At 38.9% G+C, this 6,661-nt stretch overlaps 1 protein-coding gene across 1 annotated transcript in view; it reads left to right on the top strand.

The window, feature by feature from the left end:
* The window catches only part of setbp1 (SET binding protein 1), a 49,248-nt gene extending 48,133 nt beyond the window's left edge, over positions 1-1,115 (top strand). Inside the window, exon 8 of the mRNA XM_016674875.1 lies at positions 36-1,115. The gene's annotated coding sequence lies outside the window, so the exon portion shown is untranslated. The remainder of the gene's footprint in view (positions 1-35) is intronic.
* The last annotated feature ends 5,546 nt before the right edge of the window (positions 1,116-6,661 follow it).

The following is a 6,661-nucleotide window of genomic DNA, read 5'->3' as shown; positions in this document are numbered from 1 at the left end:
AAAAAAAAAAAAAAAAAAAAAAAAAACAGCTGAAGGTTTTCCTTCGTCCAGATGGTTCAATTGACAGAAGACGGTTTTGTCACTTTTGCTCACGAGACAAGTTAAAGCAGCACTTTCTTTCCAGGTGTGAAAAGCAAACAGCCATGCAGTGGACAGGAGCACAACCCAGCTCTCTTGTTAACATGATAATGTTTTTAAACCACAGTGGGCAAGCTACAATAAGCCCTTTAAACCACTTGTTTTTGGTCTCAGCTATGTGTCAAATTGAAAATCATAACTATTTGCTATAAAATCCAATATTAATGTTATTTCAAATGTAGTAATATATTATTTTAACTACTTCACTGTTCTGTTTTAAAGCAATTAGGCCATGCTGTGGTGTCATAACTTAAAGTTTTTAGTTATTAACCTGATATTTTTAACTGAAGGTTATCGTGTCGTCAGAATCTCGTACCGACCCATGCCTATTTGGTACGGTCATTATTCCAGCTCATTAATTTACAAAGAATGCTATAATAATCTTCCTTACTTCCTCGTGAAAGCTCTCAGAGGCCCGACTGCAGTACACTGGACCAAAAATAGGGATCTCTGCTGACTTTTGGCTCCTTCCGCCTGCAGCTTGAAGGTGCGTTGTTGTAGCGTGAAAAAGGCTTTTGTGTGTTGGGGGAGCTCTCAAAGGGAAAACACCAAAAATACTCTCAACCTAATGTTAGCGTGCTTCGCCTTGCCTTGGTAGAGGACTTTGTGTGGGTCTGTGGTGGAGGTTGGCTGTGTACCGACGGCTCCTTGCTGCGGTGGGGCGGTGGTCTCTGACGGTGGCGTTAAAGGCCCCGGGTAATGTCTGCGCTGTCCTGTCTGTTTCGTCTCTTCCTCCACCAGCCGATGCTCCGGTGCCTTTTAACACTGACAAGTATTGTCCTAGTCCAGAGCTTTCAGTCGACTCGGAGACTTCAGAGGGGATGTAGTTGTGAGTGGGGATTCATGCTCTCCTGTTAGTCTGGCTCAGCTGGTCAAACTTTTCACGTTTTGCCGCTTCATAACCACAAACTTCAGTGGATGTTGTTGTAGGCTGATATTGGTGAGATGAAAGGAAAACGATACATGGTTTTCTTTTTCTTTTTTCTATAAAAACAAAAATCTGGACATTGTGGCTTTCATTTGCATTCAGCCCCTGTTAGGCAGTATTTTGAAGAGCCACCTTGTGCTGCAGGTCTATATAGCTCAGCTCATTTATAGGTCTGGACTTTGACTAGGCCATTCTACTACAAGAATATGCTTGGATCTACCTTTCACTCTGTTTTTAGTCTTTGCCCTGCTGGAATTGAACTTTTACCATGTTTCCCGCCTCTACTGAAGTAAAACATCCCCACATCATGATGCTGCCACAACCGTGTCTCACCGTTATGAAAATACCGGTGAGATAAAGATACCTGTTGATAAATGCTTCTTTGTTAACTGTGTATTCTTGCAAGTGTTACCAAAGGACCTTCAGCTGCTCCCCTGTTAATGCTCTCCTTGGCCAGCCTGTCGGTTTAGATAGACGGTCATGTCTTGGTAGGTTTTGGTCTTTTCATTTCCATATGATGAATTAAGTGGAATTGGTCTTCATGACTTTTGTTCACCAATGTTTTCTAACAAACATCTGAGGTCTGTACAGAAAGTTTGGCTTCATACTGACGATGAATGAAATCCTTTTGCTCAGCAGTTTGCTTCTAAAGGCCGCTGGGGTCATCTGATTTTATTTAAGGGTATCAGACTTGAGGCGTGCTGCACTTTCAGGGCTTTTATGTGGAAACTATTTCGAAAACCATGTATCACTTTCCTTCTGCTTCACGAATAAGAGCTGCTTTGCGTTGCTCTGTCGCATAAAATCCCCACAAAATCGCAGTTTTAACAGGATAGAATGTGAAAGGGTATGAATAGTTTTGTAAGGCACTGAAATCAAGCTTGTGAGCAGCGTTTGAGCTTACAGTAATATTGCATTAAATGTACAATTAGTCCACAGGGACACCATGCAGGACGAGACAAACTGGCAACTGCGTTCTTATTCCCCTGATCCCATGCAGTGATGGGAGTCTTACACCTGGAGTGAGGGAGGGCAGGGAGGGGGGTGGGGGGGTCATATCATGGAGTCATAAAAGTTGTCATCCTTCCAGCATCTGTTTCCCATTCGAAGCTATAACGTTGTTCCGAACTGAGAGTGCAGACGAGGCACTGAGAAAACCAATAAACGTACTTCTGTAGAGCACAAAGTGAGCTCTTCTAACAGCGCGGGCATATTTTAATTTGTATACATTGTGTATTTGAAACCTTTTTCTAGAGTGGCTCTTCTTTATTTGCATGCTCAATTTTGATTGTATGCATAAATATTTTAGACAAGTTGAATTTCAATTGAATTTGAACCAAGACTTGTACATTGTTTGATATGTTTCTTTTTGTAATGGATTTTTTAATTCATGAGGCATTTTTGTACATTGTATGAATATTAAAAACTGCAAATATTTGACATATAGAGTAAATACTAGATGCACATGCATATGCATATATTCCTCACAGTATGTATGTGTAAGCATACACATATATTTTGTATTTGCATTTGCCAGCATACAGATATATGTCTTAAGCACATATATACCTGTATTATATATGTATATCCATGTCTGCTGGCATGCTTTTGGTCATGTTTCTCTTCCATGATCTTGTAGGTTCTTTTTTTTTATTATTTTATTTCCTCTTTCCTTAAAAAGAAATGCTCATTCTTTGCTACCCTTCTGTTGGCTGGCAGCCTTGAGCACTTATTAAGAAGAACTACAGTTGAAGTTGTTCATGTTATCCATTGTGTGAAATAATAAATGACTTTATTGACAGCTCGCAGTGGTTCGTGCTTTCTTCTTTCTGTCAGAGATTGTATTGTTATTCTGTTCCCCTAAAAACTGCTTGGTCACATGCTGAGATTTGCCTCTGTTCCTGCATGTGTGTGTGTGCGTGTGTGTGTGTGTGGGGAGGTGTGATGGAGCGAGATGACAGGCAGCGGGGTTACTGCACTGCTGAATTTAAGATTCTCTCTGTGAATGAGTCCTACTCTACAGTGTTGCAGGTAAATGAGAGGGAATCCTCTCATCAGATTATACTGCAGAATCTCTCTCTCACACACACAATCACACACACATATCCTCTCTTCGTTCTCGTTAGCCAATCTCGAAATCGTTTTTGCACAACCCCTTCGGTGTCAGTTCGAGGTGGGCCGGGCTGGAGGCTGTCCTGTCATTGGACGGAGGTGAGCAAAAAGTGCCCTGCTATTGGCTGCCGCCAACTAGTAAAAATCTCCTGTTACCATGGTTGCAGAGTGAGCTGCCCAAAAGTGTCTCAGTGCATCTGGTGGTGCTGATGGAGCTGTTGGCACCACTGGTGTTGTGCTGCAAAAAAAAAAAAAAATCCCACTCCAATGGAAAGAAGTCAGAGGAGAGGCGAGCCTGCACCCAAATCACTCTGTTCTGATGGCTGCAAATGAGCCCACATGGCTCGTCTCCACCCTCCTCTGCACGTGAGAGAGGATGAGATGGATGAAGGTGAAACAGCCGTGCTAAATGTATCCTGCATGATGGATGCGCTCCTTAACCAGGGGGAAAAACAGGCTCATCAATCTCAGCTTCAATGCATGGATTTTTTTTTTTTCACCAACTTTGCTATTAAAGTTGGTTTCATGACCCTGCATCCACTATGGACACAAACATACATCCACAGAATACCGTGGATACTGTCTACATCCACAGTATGAAACTTGATGAGTAATGTCTTTTAAAAAAGGGAAGTACCTAGAGAATACCCTTTGCAGAGTTAAATTTAAAGATTTTTTTTACTTTATTTTGGCAACATGTTTCTTCAGACTAGAAGTAATGTAAAGTTTTTGGAGTGACCCAGGAAGGGTCCTGAATTAAATCTGATAGAAAACCTCCTTTGACATTATTTTATAATATTATGTGAGATAACCAACTTATTTCCTATCAGAAACAAACTCCTTTGTTGAATAAAGATTCTTTTTAACTAAATTTGTTAGATGTATGAATAATTTTGGGCTGGGCTCCTACAAATTTTGAATCCTATACTTTTCCAGAATCAAATTTCAAGCATTTCTGAGAATTTTTTTTTTTACCTTTTGGAGATTTTATTACAAAAACATTGACCAAGTTATTATTATTTTTGACAAATCATTAATTGCCATGACTAATGAGGGCCTTACAGTTCTGCAGAGAGGTAAAGGGGTTTTTTAAACTCATGAAATAGTTTGAAAATTGATCAGTGTCTCAGATTCATGTTCTTCAGGAACCTGGATCTGAAATAAACCGTGCAGTCATCCAAAACCATAAGCATGAGTTTATTAAAGTAATAAAGTTTATTAAAGGCTGGAGAATATGTGAAGATAACATTAAATTCCTACATCAACCTGCTAAATTACGTCCATATTCAATAAATTAGGATATATGTTCAGAGGTTTGTTACCCAGATTAAAAGTACCTTTTGATAATAAACTTTAAGCATTTATTATACATACTTTTCATTAAACTAACATTTCTGTGTTTATGAATAGTTTCTTATTAGTCTGATGTAATAATTTTAAATGTTTTCATTACATGTAGGTGAAAAATCATTATAATCAACAGAAATAAAAGTTTTCAACTGTGTGTAATTATAATGTGTTTCTATTAGTGACAAAGTTCCTAAAATAAATGGGCTTTTCAATAATAATCCAATTTATTTACTGGGTCTGTAGTCCGAACTTGTCGTTTCACTATTGTAAGCAACATTTTCCCCTTTAGCTCTAAAACTTTTTGAAGTTTGGAAACCTGCATCTGCCACAACATCTGTGCATTGCACGAAAGTGAATATTTGCAGAATTAGTTCAGAGCTGTTGTGTTTGAATGCAGCTCTCAGACAGTGTGGGAGGAGGACAGGTGTTATAAATTGTCTCATATATCTGACTCCTTAAGGTCCAATGTTCCCGTCTCGCCGTAAAGAAAAGGGTCAAAATTTAGGAGCATCATCCTCCCAACTCTCTGTGGATCCTCCCCTCCAAGGAATGTTGGATTTAGTGTTGGCTGAGGTGGAAACTCCAATTCTACTTGAAATACTAAGAAACAATTTTATTAGTAGAAGAAAGCATCTCAACTCAGGCCTCCATCGGTCGTAAGAAGTCGCCACACACTTAATCATTAAATTAAAAAAGGTATTAGGCAGATATCATCAGAGGTGTTCTCACGGGGATGCAAAGCAAATTCCCTCTTATTGATTTCGTAATTTTTTATTTTTTTTCTGGGAAAGAACCCAACAAAGGAGAGCTTCAGCCTGACCAGAGCTGCATCCATGGATCTTAAGCTTTGTTGCTCAACACATCTCAAAAGAAAAAAACCATGTCAGAGTTATGTTGTCCTAAATCTGGCTTCTTAAATCTCCACAAATCACAATGTTTTATAGCCTCCAATTGTCCTTCCGAGAACACCAGTAGGGAGTTCAAAATAAATTAGATTACGTCTTTCTGTAGATTTTCTAATAAAACACAGGGGTGCACTAAAATTTGTGCTCAGTAAGTACTTTTGGTTGTTAGATTAAAACATTTACAATAATCAAAAACTTAACATCAAATATAACCCTAAAAAATACTAATAACAGTTGTTAATTTTATTTAAGTGAAAAAAAACTATCCAAAGCATCCTATTAAAGAATAGCATGCTACAGCTTTGCTTAGACTTTGACTAGGCCACTGATAAAGACTCATTTTGTTATTGTCAGAGGCAGACTTGTTGGTCTGGTCTACTTTTGCATCCCTTCCAAAATGTTCCAATTTTTTTTATTTTTCTCTTTCCCTCCAAATTTATATTTCACTGTGAAACACTGAATTTGATCAGTGAGGGGTGTTACTGATCAAAATCATTTACTTTTTGTGGATAAATGATTTTCATATAATCTACATGATTTGCCATTTAAAAATATTTTTCTAATCTTTATGTAAAGGTCAACTGAGGGGAAGGTCTTCTGCACCTTACTAACCAAAACAAAATTTAATTGGCATTGTTCCTTTGATTTGATTTTCTGCATCTCAATAAATGCATTCCTTAAAAACGTCGAACCATCTGGTTCAGATGTATTTTTCCATCCAAAATCTCCCAAGTGCTCCAGAAAGCACATGTCAAAACCAAAAACCAAAATAAAACCATCCACTAGGTGAGACCCTGCCAGCTAGATCAGATTAGATTAAAATCTTTTTTTTTTTCTAGACTAGAGCATGTTCACATGTGTGTTTTCTTAAACAGACTCCTTAGCCCTCAGTGATGATTTTCTGAGTGAAGATGCATGACTGAATGCCAATGAATGCCAGAGACTGTTTCAAGCACATCCAAAGCCACAGAGACCACCAACAACAAACAGAGCCATAAATTTACAACAGATAGTCCTGCAGTCCTGGCCAACTAACCGGGAAGCCTGCCGTAACCAAGCGTCCTCTCAATTTATCTCTGTTGCTGTTTTCAGAGGATGACTATTGCTTGTGTTTATGAAGATGGATAGAGCAGGCAGCAACCAAAGCACCTCCTCCCTCCCTTCTCTCTCATTCTTCTCTGCGCAGCGATGGGAGACACCATCTGGTGGCTGAAATGTAAGAGTGCGG

The sequence above is a fragment of the Poecilia formosa genome, unplaced genomic scaffold, assembly GCF_000485575.1.
Source record: "Poecilia formosa unplaced genomic scaffold, Poecilia_formosa-5.1.2 Scaffold103, whole genome shotgun sequence".
Taxonomy (NCBI): Eukaryota; Metazoa; Chordata; class Actinopteri; order Cyprinodontiformes; family Poeciliidae; genus Poecilia; species Poecilia formosa.
This window is presented reverse-complemented; position numbering and strand designations above follow the sequence as displayed.